Source organism: Coenobita brevimanus, chromosome 27, assembly GCF_032717465.1.
Source record: "Coenobita brevimanus isolate Jiangsu-jjx chromosome 27, ASM3271746v2, whole genome shotgun sequence".
NCBI classification, from domain to species: domain Eukaryota; kingdom Metazoa; phylum Arthropoda; class Malacostraca; order Decapoda; family Coenobitidae; genus Coenobita; species Coenobita brevimanus.
In genome coordinates, this window is record NC_136980.1 from 30,754,558 (window position 1) to 30,778,824 (window position 24,267).

A 24,267-nucleotide genomic window follows, 5' to 3' on the forward strand; every position below is an offset into this window, starting at 1 on the left:
TGACGTATGGAAGCGAGGCGTGGACCTTGCAAGAGGGGAACAAGTCAAGAGTGAGAGCAGTGGAAATGAGTTACTTGAGAGGAGCATGTGGAGTGACATGGAGGGACAGGTTGACGAATGAAGAAGTGAAGGAACGTTGTGGGGTAGATGTGGATGTGGTTGAAAAGATTAGGAGAAATACACTGAGGTGGTTTGGACATGTGGAGAGGATGGAGAATGAAAGACTGACTAAGAGGGTGTATGTAGGTGAGGTGGAGGGAGGGAGAGGGAGGGGTAGACCGAGGATGAGGTGGAGGGATGGAGTTGAGAGGTATATGAGGGAGGGGGGGGTGAGTTGGGGGGAGGGTAGTCAAATGGTGGGTGACAGAGTGACTTGGAGGCGTTTTGTCTGCGGCCACCCTTTGCGGGATTAGGGCGTCGGGCTATAGATAGATAGATAGATAGAACAAATTCAGTATATACATAATGTGTACTTAAATAGAAATGTATAATTACTATGATTTTTTCTTCGAATATTGATGTTTATTATATTTATGCAAGTATGTGGATGTTTTAATGGTCTGGGTGATATACTGTGTGTAGAAATTTTTAGACTGCTTTTAAATAAGGATGCAGCTGTGTGTGTATAGGGGTAACCCTCGTGGTCAAAATTCGATACGACCAGAGATTAGCATGTAGGACTGGGAACGGGGCGGGAAGGGGTAGGGGGGTTGTAAGTTATAGTTGTAGGTACAATAAGCAAGGAATAAGAGTATTTCCATACAAATATCTAAACTGAGTGATAAACAATACAATAGTGGAAATAATGACACTAAAATAATTTAGCAAAGCACGGGAAACATTCTTACCTCTACTCTTGTGGGGTTGTGGGTTGGACTGTGAGTAACGAGCGCCAGGGAACCTTTATCTCTCTCCCCTCCCTTCCCAGGTCATAAGTAAACTTTGATAAGCAGCCACTGCCTTGGAAACACACTTTCTCTGCTTATTTTCCCAACTTACTTTCATATTCTTACACTATCACTTTCTTATTCTTACTCACACTGTCACTTACCTTTTTTTGTTATGTAACTAACATACACTTGTTTACATACTGTTTTTACACACTACTTACAAATTACTTACAAGTATTATCTACAGTAGTGTTTACTAATTCATGGTATCATGGGAAGTAGGGGGGTGGGGGTAAGAGAGGCACCATATGCCTGTGACACTGCCAGGTTGTTAGTTTCCTCTCGCTCTGCCGCCATTCCGCTGTGGCACTGACATGGCACCATAGCTGGGCACTCCTTTCAGTTTTTGTTGATCCTGGGTCATCACTGGGTGGCTGAGTTCCTCCATTTAATGCAATCCTGCCCACTCCTTTGCTCCAAGTCGGTCTGGTGGGCTGGCATGCTACGTACATTTCTTACATGCCCACATGGCGATGACGATTGTGGACAACATCCCTGTAGGATTTTAGACACATAATCATATGGGAACTTCCCAAGTCTATAGATACCAAGCCAACCCACTCCGACTTCAAAAATCGGACCCAGCTCAGGGACGCACCCAGAAACTGAGCAGGGGAGGTTTCCAATTTACTGACAAGTCCTTGTGAGCAAAGCAAACCCATACAGCTGTGGAGTCCCGGGGGAGGGGTACTGTAGGCTCCTCAGGATTTTTTTTTTTTAAACTAACCAAAAAATGATGAATAGATCACTGCACTAAAATAATTCAGTCAGTGTATTAATTGCTTTGCTTTAATGCTCTTGCAAATTTATTAAATGCTCATCATAGCAACATACATCATATAACTTATTAAACAGACATCATCAATATTTGACATTGTATGGCAGTGCTGAACTGAATTCAGATGATTCAGGTATATGAAAGTTATCACGGTGTGGGGTGAAGTCTGACTGTTGGAACAGGCCTAGTCAGACAACACCTTGCAGTACTTGGAGGAATCAGACTGAGGGGGGTTTCCGAGCAACAAGGAATCCCCCCTGGGCAGGGGTGGATCCAGAAATTCGGTGGGGGGGTCTGATTCGCTGATTCAGCCAAAGACTTGACGCGACATACTGATATTTCAATGTTGAAATTGCCTCTTTATTCAATGATGCATGGCCGGTGGGGGAGGGATGCATCCCCCCATCCCCCCCTGGATCCATCCCTGACCCTGGGTGCTCCCCTGCAGCCGTGCAGGCCGACTTGTGGCGTAACGTGGCCCTGCACCCCAGTTGATTTAAGACCTTGGGTGAGTGAACACATCCCTCCCATCAGTCGCACTCCCCTCGAAACATAACCGTGCCTCCTTATGAATGATATTTCTTTTCAATAAATGGAATGAAATGCAAACTTCATCATCTGTTTTTTAACCGAGCATACAACTGAGTGTCTGGGAAGGCAAGAAAACTGTGAGAAAAGGTATGGATACTTTGAAGAAAGGTATGGATACTGTGAGGGAAGGTATGGATGCTATGAGGGATGGTATGAATACTATGAGGAATGGTATGGATACTGTGAGGAAAGGTATTGAAAGTGTGAGCAAGGTGTAGGTGAATCTACATTTTCGTTATACCCTGTTCACTCAGCGGCTTTCATGGATTTGCTCATTGATTTATTCAACAGTGACAAGCGTGGTAAATTTACAGCCCTACTTCTTTTAACACATATATATTCATATTTGTATATTACTTGCAATATAAGCAGTTTTAATATGAAATAATTTCTGAAGTTATAGGGGTCAAAATTGTCTTTAAAAGTTTACCATTATCAAAGAAAATTTAAGTTAATTATAAGGTTAAACAAAAACGATGAGTGATGTTTGAAGTAAATTTAGGCATGTATCATAGTGCAACCTACAGATGTTGGTGTACACAGTGTCCCAGCACGTTTTCTTTGTTTTAGGGCCAATGACGTAGCATACAGGCTCCACTCACATGTGTATGGGTCGTTATGGTGTATATAGACTTAGCGAACTTACTCGTAGATGTCGTCTTGCCAGTTTTCTGGCAGTAATAGTAACGTGCATTCAGAACACCCAAATATACCAAGTGGAAAAAGAGTTTTTTTTTATTTATACCACTCACCAGAAATGCGAATGCATTCCATACCACCAATCCGTCACTCCTATCAACCAAGTGCATGTTGCATTTGTAGTCTGTGACTGCTTGAGAGGTTGTGTAGACCAGATACTCATTCTTAGATCTTTAGTGAAAACGTTTCTAGAGAAGGGAAAGAAGTTGTATGCGGCTTTCATGGATTTGGAGAAAGCATATGACAGGGTGGATAGACAAGGATTGTGGAAAGTATTAAGAATATATGGAGTAGATGGGAAGTTGTTGAATGCTGTGAAGAGTATGTATGATGGTGCTAAGGCTGCAGTGCATGTAGATGGTGAACTGAGTAAATTTTTCTCTTTGAAGGTTGGGTTGAAACAGGGATGTGTCATGTCTCCATGGTTGTTCAATCTGTATATGGATGGGGTAATGAAAGAGGTGCTAGGTAGGGTAGTGGATGTTGGGGTGGCCCTGGTGAGAGAGGGTAGTGTTTGGAAACTCCCTGTACTGTTGTTTGCAGATGATACTGTGTTGTTGAATGAAGACGAAGGAGAGCTGCAAGACTTGATGGATGAGTTTGGGAGAGTGTGAAAGAAACAGAATCTAAAGGTGAATGTAGGGAAGACTAAAGTGATGGTCTTTGAGAGAGGTGAAGTCAGTGAATGTACAGCGAGGTTGGATGATGGGGAATTGGAAAATGTGAGTACGTTTAAGTTCTTGGGTAGTGTGATGAGTAAGGATGGAGGTTTGGAGGGTGAAGTGCTTGAAAGGGTACAGCAGGGAAGAAAGGTTGCTGGTTCCTTGAAAGCAGTGATAAGAAGCAGGGAAGTGAGCATGGAAGTGAAAAAGTTGCTACATGACAGTATTGTGATACCAACTCTAACGTACGGAAGTGAAACTTGGACGTTGCTGGAAGGACACAAGTCAAGAGTGAGAGCAGTGGAAATGAGTTATTTAAGAGGAGCCTGTGGAGTCACATGGAGAGACAGGCTGACAAATGAGGATATAAAAGGGGCGTTGTGGTGTGGATGTGATAGGAAACGTTAGGAGGAATACACTGAGGTGGTTTGGCCACGTGGAGAGGAAGGAGGGTGAAAGACTGACGAAGAGAGTGTATGTGAGTGAGGTGGAGGGGGGAAGAGGGAGGGGGAGGCCGAGGATGAGATGGAGGGATGGGGTGGAGAGGTATATGAGAGAGGGGGGGGTGAGCTGGAAGCGGGGCAGTGAAATGGCGGGGGGACAGGGCGACACGAGCAGATACACTGCCAGGTCAGGAGATGTGTACCCATTATCTGTGTAGAGTATTTTACCTTTAACCAGATTATCTTCTATAATTATCTTTACTGTTGCACCAGAATTCCAAGATAAGCATTATGTGGAATATCAGTCACTGCCTCGGTGTATATTATCATATCCAGGACAACACCGTCTTGCAGTCACACAGGACAAATATCTTTATGCCAAAATGATGGCATTTCGATGGAATGTACTGTCTGGAAGAAATGCGTCCATGGAATAAAATAAGCGTTTCATCAAACACCACCACCTGGAAAGCGCCAAAATGGTGCTTTATCTTCCCTTTGAGGCTTTCCAAAATGGGTCTGATATTTCGCAAAGTGCCATTAGTCAATTAAGGTCCCTGGTAGTATTGTTGTGATATGAAGGTAGTGTAAGATATTCTGATACAAGTTTCTAGACATGTGCTTGCAAAAAAACTCAAGATGTGTCCTACATCAGTCATCCAATAATCAACAAACGCAGTTTTTTTTTATTTATTTTTTTTTTTCACCAAGGGCATCAGCATTATCAAAACCAAGAACATGTCCCACACATCGATTGCTGTCCTGCGTTGGTATGACTCTGGTGAAAAACATTTTTGTTTCTGTGACAATATGTGACATCAAGACCTGGTCAAAAAGTGTAAGAAATAACTCAGCATAGACCTGTTTGCCATTAACAAACAAAGGATGAAGCTATGGCACACATAATGTCTGACTTGGTTCATATCTCTGATTGGGGTAAAGATGTTCTTGTTTTTAATACATCAAAAATTCACTTCATACATCTCTCAACCTGACAAAATCTTCAACTGGAGTATCCTCTAATTTTTAACTGTATCGATATCCAACTCAGTCCTGCATCATCTTTAAACATACCTGGGGTTTCATTCTGTCAGGATTTATGTTGGAATGATCAAATTACCTCTCGTGTAAAATCTGTTTCCAAGAGATTAGTTGTGCTAAACAGACTCCATGCCTTCTTTGTTGACTTTATACATGGGTTTTATTCGCCCCTGTGACGAGTTCAACTCTCATGTGTGGGGAGGCTCCCCACATACAGCTCATCTCAACAAAGTGGAGTTAAAGGTTTTTTGTCTCATTAACTTTCTTCTTACTGGCTTCCTTCAACCTCAGTCTCATAGCAGAATCGTTGCATCTTTATCTCTTTTCTCTCGCTACTTTAATGGTCACTGCTCCTCTGAAATGACTGCTTCCATCTCTCCACCATTATGGCGGGCACATAGCACCCGCTTAGCAACAAACCCTCATCCCTTTACTGTCCAACTCTTTAATACAAGAGTTAAACGTTACACCCAGTCGTTCATGTATGCAACAGGTCAACTCTGGAACACTCTCCCTCTGTCTGTGTTTCCTGCTGCCTATGACCTCCAGTCTTTCAAATGCTGTGTAGCCAGGCATTTCGAAATGAACGTTTTAATTTGGCTCTCTGTTATCTTGTAGTAGTAGTAGTAGTAGTTGATTCCTAAACATTCTGGCTGAAAAACCCCGAGGCCCTAAGGAAGGCCACAGCCGAGACCGTGCTTTCCCACAGAGCTCTCAAGGAGTGTATGTTGTGTTATTGCTGTACTGTAGGCAATCTTTCATAATGTGCTTAATAGTATGAGATGCCGTGATGCTTCATGGAGAGGCGTCAGCGACGGAGTCATCCAGCCTCTTCTGATAACTGAAGAGGACTGTATGATGTCCACATCTCAGCCTGGGCAGGTGGACCCTGCCCTCACGAAGATAGGATTCAGAAGGGTGGATATCAGGAGGCTGTGATGCAGCTGTGTGTTGTCTTTAAGTGACTGAATGGAGCGGTGAGTGATTTTCGTATGGATATGCTTCTGGAAGCTGGTTTGAGGTGGGTGAGACGGGGGGGGGGGAGATGACGGTATTTGTGTATGATATCGTGTGCTGGGTGTTATTTTGATGTTCCTTGGCGTGTGTGGATGTGCTGCCATGTAGTGTAGTGGATGGTGTGGGTTTGAGGAGGCTGCAGTGAGAATTTTTGTGCTCCTCATTGTCACGGGGTTTTTAAAATAAATGCTAAATATTATTCAATTGATAATAATATTCAATAATATTGAAGAGCAGGGACAATGATCGTCTTACTAAATCAAGCAACGATTACTTTACGCTGACTTCTTCGCACGATTCTCTAAGAACGAGAATTTATAAACTTCCTCAACAGTACACAGCAGAGACTAATTACTCAATTGCTGTTTCTTAGTACTGTTAGCCTCTGGAGAAAGTTACTTCACCCCTGACAATAAATAACTAATACTAATAATAATATCAGGCTCTTGCTGGTGCTTAACTCCTAGGAGGCACAACGGATTTTAAGTTTAATACAAGACTGGCCTAAGTACCAGTTATAAATAAAAAAACGTTTATGCAAGCTAGGGGCTATATGGAAAATAAGCTTAATTGTGGAGAAATGAAACAAGAGTTTACATTACATTAAGCTCAAGAAAAAGAACTGTTAAATTTATTGATTACAAAAATAAATTTAACGTTACACTTTAAATGAATTCAAATAAAGAGATCGTACTCACTCACTCACTCGAGCTAAATTCTTACGCCTAGGAAAAACATCTTAATCAAACTCTTAAGCCTAGGAAAACAAAAAGAAATACTGTTCGATGAATGCTGTGTATCACCCAAATCTAGGGTGGGAGCTTGGAGCTGTGGTCTTGTGGAGCTTGGGTTGACCTCTCACACTGCTGAAGCACAGAACCTCTCTCCGTCAGAGCAAACACTGGACTGAGTAAACTCGTGAGAAAGAAATGGGAGCGATAGGCCGCATTTTTTAACGGTAGAGTGAGCGAAACGTGCCCAAAACAAATCGCTCAGCGGAAGTGCTAATGTCTCACACAAAGACGATCACGTATGACAATGAAAAATTGATTTGACAAAGCTTCCGTCCGAATGAGCGGTTAACTGAACAATACACAGTGAGTTTTCCACTAAAAGTAAGTGGCTTCTCACAAAAGGGAAATGTTGCGAATTTGATTCGTGAGATTACGCCCCTACAAAATTAAATTTTTTCCTTATTGGAAAAAATTTGTGGATATATGTATATATATATATATATATATATATATAAATACAATATATATATATATATATATATATATATATATATATATATGTACACATCCTAACTCAGTCACACAAGATTCACACTGTGGTGTGTGCTATCCTGCTACAGGAGAAAGTTGCAGTCGCCAGTGAGCGAAAAAACCTCGCATTTACGTTAATAGAAGCAAGCTTGAGGGTTAAACTCCGTGACGACGGTGAAAATCCTGTAGTCAGGTCAAACTGAGCGAAAAGTCACTACATTTACACTGACAACTAATTGTTGTGTAGCGTGGTGTATGTAATACACGGTGTAGGTGTGACAGTTGTAGTGTAACTGTACCTACGTGTAAAATGACACAGTAAATAATAATATGGCGATGACGAAGGCAGAGGAGAAGAGGCGGCAGCATGTGGCAGACGATCAGCTGGCCCGCACAGCAAAACTGCTACACCCATTGCTGTACCTGCAAAACCAATTAAGGTGGAGCATCAAAAGTGTCAATGAGACAAAATTCTTATTAAGTTACAATTACTCTCTCTGCCTAGCAATCAGTACATGCTACGAAAAGTACGCTCTAGCTGAAAAATACAAGTGATAGCCTAAGCTTCGTACATTCGAGGTCGCCATTAATTATAGCACACGATTAGTATCGGCAAGTTGAGAATCCCTGTGCAAACTCGGGTCTTCCATAGCCTCGAACTGCACACGGGTCCTCAACCTGTGCCTTAACCTACAGTACTTATATTAATATCGGGGAGCTGAGAATCCTTGTGCAAACTCGGGTCTTCCATCGCCTCGAGTTGCCTCTGCGGAGTTCTCTCTCGAACTTCCCCCTTAACCTACAGTACTTATATTAGTATCGGGGAGCTGAGAATCCTTGTGCAAACTCGGGTCTTCCATAGCCTCGAGTCGCCTCTGCAGAATTCTCTCTCGAACTTCCCCCTTAACCTACAGTACTTATATTAGTATCGGGGAGCTGAGAATCCTTGTGCAAACTCGGGTCTTCCATAGCCTCGAGTCGCCTCTGCGGAGTTCTCTAACTTCCCTTAACTTACGGTACATAATATATATGTACAGGCCCTGGACATGATGTGTCCTGTGGGGCCGATGGGCGAGACGTCAGGTCTGCACCCACTTCACCACTACCCTGTCTCTCAACTGATTCAGAGATTACAGGTGTGGTTATGAACGGCACAGGAAGGACATGTCCCTGATTAGTGGCGTTACTTTGACACACACTGCAGGAACGGACAAAACTATCTATGTCTCGTCCCATCCCTGGCCAGAAAAAGTCAGCTCGGATACGGCCCTGGGTCTTTCTTTTGCCCATGTGACCTCCTGAGGCTGAACAATGACCCCATTGTAACACTGCTTGGCGGTACTTGGCGGGAACGACAAACTGCAGTCAAACCTCGCCCTCGGGTGTTCGTGACTCATGGTAGAGCCGTCCTTGTTTGCGAAGGAACTTGGCTCGACCTCACCGTGAATACTGAATCACTCGACCCTTTTGTTTGTTCTGCACGGCAGCAAGTGTCGGGTCAGAATGTTGTTCTTGTACAAGTTGACTACACATCAGATCTTGCGGCGATTCAATGATCACTGGGGTGACACAGTCTGGAGCCTCAGCCATGGCTCGTGTTACCGCAGCAGGCGAAGTCTGAGTAACGTCATGTTCGGTGCAACTATCCTTGACACCATAAATATTGCCAATGATAAGGTCAAACAGAGGTTCTGGCATGACAACTGCAAGTGTCGTACCAGTATAAAATGGAGATGCCACCTGGATACATGCCTCAGGGAACAATCTCACTGATCCATCAATAAGGTTTGCATAGATCTGTCGACCTGTATACTGCTCAGGCCGAACTAGACTCTGCTTGACAGACCAACCTGAGGAACCATTGTCTCTCAGGACCTTCACAGGGATGCCTCCCACAAACCCTGGCTGAACAAGGAAGGTACTGTCACCTGTGGGAGGGCCTGTGGAGGAAGCAGCTAGCCACTCATGAGGCTGCTGAACTAATGCGGCAAACATTGTGCCTTGTGAATTATGAACTTGAGGGGTCGTATTCACTGCCCGGGAAGATGGAACATTGGCCATCTGTGGAGGGGGGTTCACTGTCACTGTGGGACTAGTGAACTGTGGGGGAGTACCCATACTGGTAGGGACGTGACCACCGTGCTGCTGCTGAGGAATGAAGGCTGCGTTCGCTTCCTGCCTCTTTTGAGCTGGTGGTGAAAAAGTTTGTCCCGACGGTCGGTTGCGTGGCTGATACTGCTGCTGGTTAGGGTACTTGTTGTACCTCTTCCAAGCAGGCTGCTGTGTATTTTGCCACTGGTCCTTCTGCGGTTTGCTTGGACCTTGGCCATTACTCTGAGAACGGCCTTGTTGCTGGGATTCAGTCTGAGACGGCTTCCCAGATTTATCAGGTTTTCTGTTCCAGGTGTTTTGCTTACGAGTTTGATACCCGTATGCAGTAAGGAATGCATCAGCCTTTTCTGCCATTTGGCTGGCATCTTTCACCTGGCAGATCTTAAGCTGTGTTATGAGCTCAGCAGGCCATGACCTCTCTAGCTGTGTACGCAGCATAAGGTCAATTATCCCCTCACGCGTGGAAGGAGTTTCATCTTTCTCCTTCCACTCATTTAAGTAAGCTGTGAGACGATCGAGGAACTGAACAGCTGTCTCCTTGTCTTGGAGACGAGCTCGCATGAACTGAACTTTGGTGTCGTCCACTGTGAGACCATACGCCTTAATGAGTGCAGCTTTCATCATCTCATACGTGAGATTGTCTCCACGAATTCTGTGGAGAATATCGAGGGCAGGGCCCTCAAATAAACTAAGAAATTGGATCCGCTTAGCTGCCTCATCCAGTTGATACATGTCTGCCATGTCCTCAAAACGACCTATATACGGCTCGATTCGCTCGCTTTCCTTGTATGAAGGAAGCTTGATGCGTGGGGTCGCCAGGACATGTGTAGGAAGAGCGCTAGTGGAGCTTGGATTAACTGCACTGGATGTGTCTGAAGCCAAGGAATCTCGCTTGAGCTTCAGCACTTCAAGTTCATGTTTTTCTCATGCCTCTCGCTCGGCACGTTCGTATTCACGTTGTTCCCGCACGTGTTCTACGTCGAGTTCGAACTGTTCTCGCTCGTATTGGCGCTGAATCTTACGCTCTTCACGGGCATCATTCTCGCGCTGCTGGTCCTGATTATGCCGTGAGAGTATATACTCTTTAATTTTGGTTGGGTCCGAAAGACCCCTTTCTTTGGCTTCCTGAAAAATACAGTGGTAGCCATGACGCTAATTTACTAAGCAAACCGAAACTGAGTACTGACTGCTTCGTAAACGAATGCTAATAACAGAAGTAAGAATACAGACACAAGCTAGTGGTGACCAGTCTTATCTAGTTAACTGGAAAAGAATAAAGCAAAAATGCAAATAACTGAGAAGACTCAATAATTCGCACAATGGGTACAGCGGCTACCCAGGAGCGAATAAAATTGTCTGGCGTTACCAAGAATAAACTAGAGTTAAGTACTCTATTGATTTATAAAGCAAAAATTCACTTGCTAAATTAACGGTAACCACCAGTAAACTTGTGCCTATAAACTTTAATGATAAATTCCTAAATATGAACGAGTGAGTCCTATCTCGTGAATAGCTTTAGAGCTAGGAGTTAATATCCTGGAATGAGGTCGCCAATTGTCACGGGGTTTTTAAAATATCACGGGGTTTTTAAAATAAATGCTAAATATTATTTAATTGATAATAATATTCAATAATATTGAGGAGCAGGGACAATGATCGTCTTACTAAATCAAGCAACGATTACTTTACGCTGACTTCTTCGCACGATTCTCTAAGATCGAGAATTTATAACCTTCCTCAACAGTACACAGCAGAGACTAATTACTCAATTGCTGTTTCTCAGTACTGCTAGCCTCTGGAGAAAGTTACTTCACCCCTGACAATAAATAACTAATACTAATAATAATATCAGGCTCTTGCTGGTGCTTAACTCCTAGGAGGCACAACGGATTTTAAGTTTAATACAAGACTGGCCTAAGTACCAGTTATGAATAACAAAACGTTTATGCAAGCTAGGAGCTATATGGAAAATAAGCTTAATTGTGGAGAAATGAAACAAGAGTTTACATTACATTAAGCTCAAGAAAAAGAACTGTTAAATTTATTGATTACAAAAATAAATTTAATGTTACACTTTAAATGAATTCAAATAAAGAGATCGTACTCACTCACTCACTCGAGCTAAATTCTTACGCCTAGGAAAAACACCTTAATCAAACTCTTAAGCCTAGGAAAACAAAAAGAAATACTGGTCGATGAATGCTGTGTATCACCCAAATCTAGGGTGGGAGCTTGGAGCTGTGGTCTTGTGGAGCTTGGGTTGACCTCTCATACTGCTGGAGCACAGAACCTATCTCCGTCAGAGCAAACACTGGACTGAGTAAACTCGTGAGAAAGAAATGGGAGCGATAGGCCACATTTTTTAACGGTCGAGTGAGCGAAACGCGCCCAAAACAAATCGCTCAGCGGAAGCGGTAATGTCTCACACAAAGACGATCACGTATGACAATGAAAAATTGATTTGACAAAGCTTCAGTCCGAATGAGCTGTTAACTGAACGATACACAGTGAGTTTTCCACTAATAGTTCGTGGCTTCTCACAAAAAGGAAATGTCGCGAATTTGATTCGTGACACTCATGTCTAGATAATCGTTGGCTATGAGGACTTTGGTTTCTTGGTCTAGGTGGTCTGTGGATTCAGTAGCTGTGCAGCCTGTGATTATTAGCAGGGCCTTGTTCTGTATGATCTGTAGAGTGTTGTAATGTCTTTTAGTGAGGTTAGAAACCCAAGCAGGGCTTGCATAATTCATCACTGAACGAACGAATATATTGTTTGTATACTGTGGTGGTGGTTTCTTTGTTCTGTCCAAATGTTGTAAGGGCAAGTGACCATAAGGCATTGAGTCTTTGTGTCAGTTTATCTTTAATGTTTGTGATGTGTTGTTTAAATGACACTAACGTATTGTATGTTACACCAAAGATTTGTGTGTGTGTGTGTGTGTGTGTGTGTGTGTGTGTGTGTGTGTGTGTGTGATAAGGGAGTGTTGTTTATGGTGAGGTGTGGAATGTGACTGTGTTCTGCTCACCAGTTTATGAGAAGAGTCAATGTTGATTTGGCTGGGGCTATTTTGAGCCTGTTTGTGGTGAACCATTCATGTAGTGTGCTGCGGCAAGGTCGGAGGATGTGTGCAGCTGTGTTTGCGTTTTGGTGTGTATATGTATATAAGTGTTATGTCGTCCACATAGGAAGCTATGTGTATTTGTGGTGTGTGGGGCGTGGGTATGTCGTGCATATATAGGTTACAGAGAATATGAGACAAAACAGATCCTTGGGAGACACCTGTTTGTGAAGTTTCTGATGTTCGATGACTGACCAGCAAATGTTACATGTGCACATCTGCCTGCTAAATAGTTTGCCAGCCATCTTTTTGTGTTATTGTGCATGTTTGTGTTGAATATTTTGTTTGTGAGGTTCTGGCAGGGAATGGCATCAAATGTTTTGATAATGTCTAGTGTGACCAGAAGTGTTCTGTGTGGTGTCCTAGCAGAACTTATGCCATCAAAATTTCTCTGTGTAAGGTCTATAAGAAGAGTGTTTGTGGAGTGTAGTGGCCTAAAACCATGTTGTGATGGGGGTGTAACTAGTTGTAATACCAGTCGTTCAGTAACTCTGGAAGTGGTGCAGAGGAGTGCGATGGGGCGGTGTGAGGAAGGTAACGTGGGGTCTTTGTTGGGTTTGGGGAGAGTGATGATAGCGCCATGCTTCCAGATGTTGGGTATTATGTTGTGTGAATAGCTGTAGTTTGATACGTTGGTGAGTGCTTGTATGCTTTGTGATCCAAGGTGTTTAAGGTGAAGGTTGCTAATGATGTGCTTTGTCTGGTTGTAAGTGAAAGGTGCAAAGTCTGGGTCTGTGGGGAACTGTTTCTTGCGTCGGATGACACATCGGTCATCACAATGGGGGTTTAGATGGCTGACATGTGAAAAGTGATTGATGAGAGAGTTTGCCTGTTGTTTGTTTGAGGGTAGGCTATGGTGTCTGTTGCTGTGATGGCAGCGCATGATTGTGTAGTGTTGCTGTTGGGGAGTGTGATGCTGTTTAGTGTTTGGTACAGTTTGCTGATGTTTGTTTTGTGATCTAGTGTTTGGAGATAAATTATTCCAATTTAGTGTTTGTTGTTCTGATATTTTATTGTTTACTTGAGTGTTGAGTTCTTGTATATGTTGTACGGTGTCTTGTGTATGGAGTGTAGTAGTAGTAGTTGTTCCCTAGGCAGTCTGGCCGAACAGCCCCGAGTCCCTTAGGAAAGGCATGGCCGAGACCAGGCTTTCCCAGAAAGCTCTCAAAGAGTGTATGTTGTGTTGTTGGCGTATGTGATTGTGTGCAATGCAGTCTTCCATAATGTGCTTAATATTATGGGGTGCTGTGTTGCATCCTGGACAGGCATCAACGACGGAGTCATCGAGCCTCTTCTGGTAGCTTAAGAGGGCTGGATGGTGCTCACATCTCAGCCTGGCCAGGTGGACCCTGTCCTCACGAGGGAGATAGGATTCAGAAAGGTGGATGTCAGGAGGCCGTGCATGCAGCTGTGTGTTGTCTTTAAGTGACTGAATGGAGCGGCGAGTGATCTGAGTGTGGATATGCTTCTGGAAGCTGGTCTGAGGTGGGCGAGGGGGGAGAGATGACAGTATTTGTGTATGGTATCCTGTGCTGGGTGTGGTTTTGATGTTTCTTGGTGTGGGTGGATGTGCTGCCATGTAACATAATAGATGTTGTGGGTTTGTGGAGGCTGCAGCAAGAAACTGGGTTCCTCTCATGTCTAAATGATCCTTGACTTTGAGGACTTTGGTTTCTTGATGTAGGTGGTATGTGGGTGCAGTAGCTGTGCAGCCTGTGATTATTTTTAGGGCCTTGTTCTGTATGGTCTGTAGAGTGTTGTAGTGTGTTTTGGTGAGGTTAGAAGCCCAGGCAGGGCTTGCATAATTCATCACTGAACTTATGTATTGTTTGTATACTGTGGTGGTGGTTTCTTTGTTGTGTCCATATGCTGTATGGGCAAGTGACCTCAAAGCATTGAGTCTTGGTTTTATTTTATTTTTAATATTTGTGATGTGTTGTTTAAATGACATTGATGTATTGTATGTTACACCAAGGATTTTGTGTGTATTTGTGTGTGGTAGGGAAGTGTTGTTTATGGTCAGGTGTGGGATGTGACTGTGTTCTGCTGTCTAGTTTGTGAGAAGGGTCACTGTAGATTTGGCTGGGGCTATTTTGAGCCTGTTTGTGGTGAACCATTCGTGTAGTGTGTTGAGGTAAGGTTGAATGATGTGTGCAGCTGTGTTTCCGTTTTGGTGCGTACATGTAAGTGTTATATCATCTTCATAGGAAGCTATGTGAATCTGTGGTGTGTGGGGTGTGGGTATGTCGTGCTTGTATAGGTTAAAGAGTGTAGGGGACAAAACAGATCCTTGGGGGATGCCGTTTGTGAAGTTTCTGATGTTAGAAGACTGACCGGCAAATGTTACGTGTGCACATCTGCCTGCTAAGTAGTTTGCCAGCCATATTTTTGTGTTATTGTGCATGTTTGTGTTGAGTATTTTGTTTGTGAGGTTGTGGCGGGAGATAGCATCAAAAGCTTTGCTAATGTCTTGTGTGATTAGGAGTGTTCTGTGTGGTGGCCTAGCTGAATTCATGTCATCGAAAACTCTCTGTGTAAGGTCTGTAAGAAGGGTGTTTGTGGAGTGTAGTGGCCTAAAGCCATGTTGTGACTGGGCTAGGGGAATGTGAGGTGTGACTAGTTGTAGTACCAGTCGTTCAGTGACTTTAGAGGGGGTGCAGGGGAGTGTGATGGGATGGTGTGAGGAGGGTAACGTGGGGTCTTTGTTGGGTTTAGGGATAGTGATGATAATGCCATGCTTCCAGATGTTGGGTATTATGTTGTGTGAGTAGCTGTAGTTTGATATGTTGGTGAATGCTTGTATGCCTTGTGGTCCAAGGTGTTTATGGTGAATGTTGCTTATGTTTTCTGGTCCACAGGCAGATGAATGCCTGAGGTTGTTAATGATGTGCTTCGTCTGGTTGTAAGTGAAAGGTGCGTAGTCTGGGTCTGTGGGGAACTGTCTCTTACGTCGGATGATACGTCGGTCTTCGGGATGGGGGTTTAGATGGCTGACTTGTGAAAAGTGATTGATGAGAGTGTTTGCTTGTTGTTTGTTTGAGGGTATGGTGTCTGTTGTTGTGATGGCAGTGTGTGATTGTGTGGTGTTGCTGTTGGAAAGTGTGATGCTGTTTAGCGTTTTGTAGAGTTTGCTGATGTTTGTTTTGTGGTCAAGTGTTTGGAGGTAATTTTTCCAGTTTAGTGTTTGCTGTTTTGATATTTTATTGTTTATATGAGTGCTGAGTTCTTGTGTTTGTTGTACGGTGTCTTGTGTATGGGGTGTTGGGGAGTGTCGTAGTGTGTCGCGTTGACTGATGAGGCCTTGAGTTTCTGGTGTGAAGTTGGGGTTGTGTCTTTTTCTGTTGCCTGTAGGGATGTGTATTTTGTCTGCATTTTGAATATTTATATTGAAAGTGTGCACAGCGGTGTTGATGTTTGTGTTGGATGTACTGTTTAATGTTTCAAAGTGTTGTTCTGTTTCAGTTGTGAAGGTCTCCCAGTTGACTCTCTTATAATTAGTGTATGTGTCTGTGGCCAGCTGGAGTGATTCTGGTTATGGTAGTGATGATGATTGGGAGGTGGTCAGAGCCAAGGGTTTTGATCTCTCTCCAGGATATTGTGGTGGCACGGTTTGGGGAGCAAAAGGTGATGTATGGGGATGATGGGAGGAAGAGGGCTTGGTGTGGAATATGGGTATGGTGATGGAGATTATTGACGATCAAAAGATTATCTGTTTGGGATTGCAGTACCAGCCCTCCGTCTATGTCAGGGTTGTTGACATGCCAGGCCGATGACTTGGCGTTGAAATCACCACCCAGGATGATTTGGGGTATGCTAGTGATGTGATGTATTTGAGGAGAGTAAATGTATGGTATTGGGGGGGACGACTGGGGAAAAAGTATGTATTGGCAATTGTTGTGTGATTTGTTGCCAGCACATATTTTAATTGATCGTATTTCTGTTGTGGTGTCATGTGGAGGGAGAGGTGACTTTGTGTGTGCACTAGTATCTGAAAAGTTGATGGATTGGTGTACCAGGGTGATGACTGCCATCGGCTCGGTCTTGTCCAGTGATGGTGAAATTGTGAAATGTAGGTGTTTTTTTGTCTTCTGCATAGTTTTTTTTTCTTGTATGATGGCAATGTGTATGTTTTGTTATGTGATGAACTGTGTGAGTTCTTGTTTTTTGGTGTTTATGCCATCTATGTATATTTGATGAATGTTTATGTTGTGCGTACAATGTGTGTTGGGTGCAGCAACACGGGGGGAAGGTGGGGGTGTGGGTGGAGAGGAAGGGGTAGGAGGTGGTTGTGATGGAGATAAGGGTTGGGGTGAATTAAACTGGGGTGGAATGGGAGGGATTGGGAGATTGGATGGTGTGGGAAGGATCGGTGGGTTAGACTGAGGAGGGGTGGAGGGAATAGGCCTAAGTGGGGTTGGTGGGGGGGTTGGTGGGTGGGGGAAGGAGCATAAGGAGCAGGTTTAGGTGCTTGTGTTATATTCTCTGGATGCATTTGTGCAGTTGTAATGAGTCCAAATCTTGCAGGAATTGCAATGAAATGAACCCTTTGTCTGTCGGGCTGGAAGTGATAGGTTTTGAGCATGCTGGACATGTGAATTTGTTGATGGGTCCTGGATTGCTCTAAATTTGACTGGCTAGATGAAGTCTTCGAGAAATGACCGCCGGTGAGTCATTTCTCGGTGTAGAAAAAACATTGTTGTTGTGTGTGTTGTGTTGAGCTGTGGTAATTGCCTAGGTGACCGAAGCCACTCCCAGGTTCTCGGGCCCCGTGAGGGGCCTGGGGGGTTTACGGTGGTTTGGCCCCCATGCTGTCCTCCTCCTCTGCTTCGACAGTCTCTGGGGTGTTGACCCACGGCGAAGGCGCTACTGCTCCAGGTCCTCTGTTATCCTGTTTTTGTTTTCTTCGCTAAGGGAACAATCTTGCAGGCTTCTGGCATTTCCTTCCTTCTTCCTTGCTTAAAAAAAAAAATCTGGTCGTGTCACGTACACCAGAGTTACTTTCGTCAAACATGCAAGACCTTGACTGGATGTCCGACGTTGGTGTCCAGGTATAGGTAGGGCAAGATGGTAAGGCAGGTACAAGAGCCTGTCATCTGCAATGTCTCCTCACCCTTCATGGACAGCAACATTTCACGACGACTTTGCCAGTCACATGTGAAAGACTAGGGGCAAACAAGAGGTGTGGCGGCAAGGCAGATACCCCAGACATAGGCTGGTATGATGAGAGAGATGGTTAGGCAGCGTGGGATGGTGACAGGTCGAGCGAGGTGAAGGGGTGGGGGTACATGGAGGTGATGGTGGAGCAAGGGAGAAGGTGTTTGCAACATGCTGCTGCAGTGTGTTCACCTCTCCTTCATCACTTTCACCAACAAATTGCTGCTTGACAGACCTTTTCTTGGCAGGAGGAGGGGCTGCATTGTGGCGAGAGGTCGGTGGTGCATAGTCATCATTACCATCGTCATCCATCCATTTCCTCCATTTGTTACACATTCCATTCATCTATATCTGTATCTGTATTTGGATCTTCGATGATACTCTTCCGATAATATTCATCCGACGAGAAATGGTTCTCATCGCTCTCCCCACCCTTAGGGAGGAGCTCTGACCTTATATCAGGGCAGGTAAGGCCACAGGGGGAGTGCAGAGACCGGCAGTGGGAGGGGGTGGTGGGTTTGCGAGGAGCGAAAGACGAACGTCTACTCATTAATGATACACGAGATGTACTGATTACCTGAGTGCCTTGGGTGGTAGAGTAGGTTCGTGTAAACATACCCTGGACTTTGTTCCCTTCCCATCATCGATCACAGGTTTTTATAGATTGTGCTAATTTGATGCCACCAGCACTGGTACTGTAGGGTATTGATCGACACCGCTGGCCATTTAGGGGTAAACAGAAGTGAAGTCAAGAGCAAATAGAACGAACATTTTGTATGGGTGATCACTGGGAACGATGAGAGCAGAGCGTGAGTAAACTGGACTTAGCTTGGTGGTGTGCTGAGACGGAATATGGTGCCGAAAATCGTCAGTTTGACAGAAGTTATGTATATTGTGAAATAGATGAAACACAGGAAGGCATCAGATATTTGGTGAGATATATGCAGATGTGATTAAGCGTAAGGGAGAGACTGAAATGAAGTGTTTTCTGAAAATATGTAAGAAAGATTCGTTGAGTGGAACTGTACCAGGACAGTCGAAGACGGTTGTGATTGTGCCCTTGTACATGAAAAAGTGACTGAAGTGAGTCATTTATCTTCGTATAAGACTGTTCAGTGTAGCAGGAAAGATGTATAGTATATATATATATATATATATATATATATATATATATATATATATATAAGATTTGGTGAGTGATGAAGTGATCAAAAGGAAGGCTTTAGTAGTGGTAAGGATATGGGGATCAGATATTCGCAATGACACATGTAGTGGTGAAAGCTTGTGAAAAGCATTTTTAAGGCATTTGTAGGTCTAGAAAAACCATGGAAGAAGGTAAACAGGGAAGGCTTATGGAAGTTTTTGCACATGTATGGTGTAGACGGAAAGCTACTTAACACTTAAGTTTATTTATTTATTTTTTTTTTTTTTACTGATAAGGCAGATTGTACAAAAGCAGCCAGTTGTCTGAGAGAATGGTATCACTTATATAGTGAAAGAAAGGTGTGTGATGTCCCCATGGCAGTTAAATATTTATATAGATAGGACTATGCTTTACTGATGCCTAACAGTGAACAATAACCCTGCACTTTAGTACTGAGTTTTGTTGATGTCGGTGACTGTCATGCCTTGAAAGTAAAAGAGAAGTGATAGTTGTTGAGCAAGATGACCTGCAATGTGATGTTAGGGAGAGAGGAGGAAGATTTCAATTGGTGAGCGAGTCTAAGTACCTGGATGTAGTGATAGAAATGCGAGGTATATTTGTAATGAACGTGGACACTGAAATGGCACCGGAAAGGAAAATGGATGGTGCTATGAAGGCCTTGATACAAAAAGAGGCCTGAGCTTGACATCTGCACGAGGATGGCATGAAGAACTATTAATACTCACAGATGCATATGAGTATGAGACCTATATCTGACATGATAACGAAATATTAAAAGTTATAATGGTGGACATGAGATTCTTGACAAACATGTCTTAAGTGTGAAGAGTGGATAGGATGTAATATGATTCGTGAAACATGTGAAGTAAGGAAGTCAGTGGACATCTTAGGTGATTAGAGTGTACTAAGTGGTGTATGTTCCTATGAAGAGAATAGATATGAACAGCATGGTCGAGTGGACATATGCAAATCAGTATGATGATGGGAAAAATTGTGCTATGCCAAGAATATGTTGGACAGTATGGGAAATGAAGTATGGACACTGATGAAGCTACCTGTGCAAATAATGACTATCGAGTGAAGCTAAAATACCAGGGCCTTGAATAATGAATGAATGGATGTGTGGCCCATTGTATTAGCCATGTTGTTAATTAGTTCTACCGATATCCTATTGTTTTCTTCCCTGTCTTTCTGTACCTTATCTCAGTTCACATGAAGGTGGAACACGAGGTGTGATGCTGATGATAATCATGATGATACATAAAGTTTCACAATTATTGTACTAAACGTCGTGTGACATCAAAGTCTCTCACCTGTATACATTATTAACTAGAAAGGACCATTCATTCAACGATCAAGGTCACAAAGCAAACCAGTGTTCATCACATTGTCTGCATGTGTGAAGATATTAACTAACACACTTTTGATCTATTTTCATTAATACTGATGGAGTTAAGAGTCAGCCAAGGGGTTACTCACTTTTCTTTTCTTTTGTTAACCGTAGGTTAAAGATGATGGACAAACGGAGAGATCAATTTAATCGTTTTCTGTCCTCCTTAGTCTTAACTTTGTCGAATGATTATGGGTGAAGAGAGGATGGGAGAATTGTTTTTTGAGAGAAAAGTCCGTCATATGTCAAGTTTACTGGACAAAATCAAATGTTTGATCCTGTATAAATCAAAAAGTTTTTATTTAATTTGGAACAGTATTGATGAAAGGACTGGGGGTAAGCAAAGGATGAAAGTCAACTCAGTATTGAGCCATTTGGAACCAAGCTTAGTTGAAATGTTGAGGGAAAGCAAAAATAAACCTGTTCGATTTTCAGAACAATCCGTCTAAGGTCAAGGTCACAGGTTAAAGTAATATTTTCGGCCCTTATACCACTTGTAGGGTGGAAGTGTTGCGTTCTCTGAATGCTCATTCTTGCTTTCATTTATATGTGTATCTAAATTTATTTAGTATTTATTTATTTATGAGATGGAAGGATGGAGTAGAGAGGTATATGAGAGGGAGGGGGTGAGCTGGAGGGAGGGCAGCGAAATGGCAGGGGACAGTGCGACATGGAGGTGATTTGCTTGTGCCCACCACTTACGGGATTAAGGCGTCTAGCTATAGGTAGATAGACAGATTTATTTATTGCTACTGCTTCATTCTTTTTTCCCTATAAGTAACATACGGGCCTGAGCTGGTCACAAGGTCGTGATATTGAAGGCAAGAGCTGAATTAGGTCATACTGTTGCTTTGGGGAGAAGTAATCACAGATGGCAGCTACGGTGTTTGATGGCTTCAGGGTAGTGTGCCTTTTAGGAAATAAAATCAATTTTATCTTGGGAATGGGTGAAGGGGAGCTAGACAGACTCTGGTGGGTCATTTGTAATAAGACTGAGAGGTGATCAGGGTTGGGGACGACAGGAGTAGCCTGGATATGGCCAACGACTTTCACTGATGAGGGAGAAGATGGCTGTTTGTTTCTCCTCACAAACCAAGCAAATCTATGCATTTCATTGTTGTATTTACTTTTCCATTTCAGTTGTCACTTTATGTTTGGATCGTTACCCATTAACCCGTGTTGTTTTTCTATTTTTTACACTAGAATGAATCAACACGGTTGTGAAGCATACTGACACCCCCATATTATGATGATTTCTATAATACTCCTTGTTATATATATATATATATATATATATATATATATATATATATATATATATATATTTTCTCCTTTTGTAATATATATATATATATATATATATATATATATATATATATATATATATATATATATATATATATATATATATCCTTTTGTTCAACAATGCTTCTTTTCGTACCCACGTAGCATCGCGTCTCTCTCTCTCTCTCTCCTTGCACGCGCGCGGGGGTCTCAGCTAGTATAAAGAATAGCCGCTTACATTCTCGTTAACACTGCATAGTTATTCTCTTCCTCCCTCTACTCCTCTCCAAGCTGTTTCTCCTTAATCCACCATCTCTCTCTCTCCCATATGCACGCCTACACATTCTCCCTCTCTCCCTCCTCTCTCAATACTCCACATTTATTCGTCTGCTTTTTACTGCCTTTCTCTATTTACAGAATTCCTGTGATTTATTTTACTTATCTCCACCCCCCCTCCCTGCACACACACACACACACACACACACACACACACACACACACACACGCACGCACAGAATTAAATTCACGGACCACACGGGCTTCATTGGCTTCCTTAGGTATCCCAGTTTATTATCAAAAGCAAATTTTATATCGGCATATGCTACGTGGCAGAACAGTCCTCTGAACCACAGTCTGCATCTAAATCAAGAATTGGCTCCTCGTGGTCATGTTGATGGTTGTGGGCTGTAAACTGGCGGATATTTTGGTTTTAATGACCCTTGGGCAGCTGATATCCTTCTTGCCTTCTTGTCCTTGTCTTCATGTTATAGAATTAGTTATCATTATGACTGCCTCCTCTGCAATAAATAGCCTTGAAAGGGCCACTATTTCTGTTGCTGTGTGCTTTCCTTTGTACTCCTTCCCTCTTACCCTCCCCCCTTCAGGTGTGTGACGTGAAATCTGAACCTAATTTTCTCCCTGTCAGAAAACGGAAGACTGGAGGGTACACTGCGTCCGGTCTCATTCCCAGGTGTTTCTAGCAGCACCATGGCCTTCCGTCCAGAATCTGAAGAAGATAGTTATAACACTAAGCAAAACAGAGCAAGCTGTATTATTCATTACTGCTACACATTTACTCTCCAAATAGAAAAATGGATCTCCAAAGAGTAGAGTTAAATGTACCCAGGCAACACCTCACTCCCTCCAGTCGGCCATTAGGGGAGAGAGAGAGAGAGAGAGAGAGAGAGAGAGGTTTACAGTACCCTGGCCACGTCTCACACGGCCTCTTTGAAATCCAGTTACACCGTCCACTTAAAATGTTTAACGGTCTCGGTATAACGCAGGGTTTTATCATAAGTGTAAAAGACGATGGTGAAGAGGCGTATTATCCGTGTGTGTGTGTGTGTGTGTGTGTGTGTGTGTGTGTGTGCTTTGTACCAAGATGCAGGGGGAATACCTGGAGTACCAGGTTTTGAAATTCATTGTAAGTGAAGCTAATTTCAATGGGTGGGTAATCATAACTCTTTGACTGAGTTGGGTGCCTCCTTGAACAATATAATCGTCAGAAGTACGAGTAAATAAAAGAACTGAAAGTTAAATGGATTTTACCTTTTCTCCGGAGCTTAAATTTTGTACTCAAGTGGGTCCCGCCTCGGTAATGAGAGTAGTTTATCATCATCATTACCATCATCGTCATTATCACACTCACCATAGATTCAGCTCCTGAGAAATGTGATCGGAATGTCATCTGTGTTGTAATATATCAAAGATTGTGGAAAAAGGTGCGAAGGTATTTCGCCTTTTGTACATAATAGGTAATACCTGCTGGTATAAGAGTTCTTCACTAGGGCAGACAGGTGACGTATCCTATATGGAATAGTACCCGACTCTTCTGGTTCTCTTTCATATATTGATTTTTCGTTTCGTTGAAAGATTCCCTGCACATATAGTGCAGGCCGGGCCATACATTAGCCCGGTCAGTGGTGTATGGGCTGATTAAAAAAAAAGTAAGTGGGGAGGACAGGACCTGGGGAATGCCCAGCACACACGTCCTGTCTCCTGACTGGCTTTGTGGTGTGTGTGATATATTGATGTCCCCTACATTATTATATGTGCTTCGACTGACAGGCAGCAGGTGATGAGTGCAGGTGTGTAATGAAGAGGGCCATTACACATTTGCAGTTGATGGTGTTAAGTTGGTCGAGGTATTTTAGCCATAAGTATAAACAATTTGAATATTTCTTTAGGTTTAGCTATTTGTCTCTTTGCGTTAGTGCTGGTAAACTTTTTTTTTTTTTTTGGTTTAACAGTGTTAGAACATTAGTTTAGGATTCTTTTCTTTTGTTTTAATAGAAATAAAAATAAAATGAATGAAAAATATTTAAAGAAAACGAAAGAAAACATAAAAAGTACACAAATAAACTATGTAACTAATAATATATATATATATATATATATATATATATATATATATATATATATATATATATATATATATATATATATATATATATAATAATCATGGTAATATGGCTTAATGAGCAGGGTCGTAGGACCAATGGTCGGTAGCCATAAAAAAAAGTGCGCAGATCAATTGCCTGAAAGGTGTAACAGAATACGTCATATGAAAGTTGAATTGCTATAAATGTATCCACATG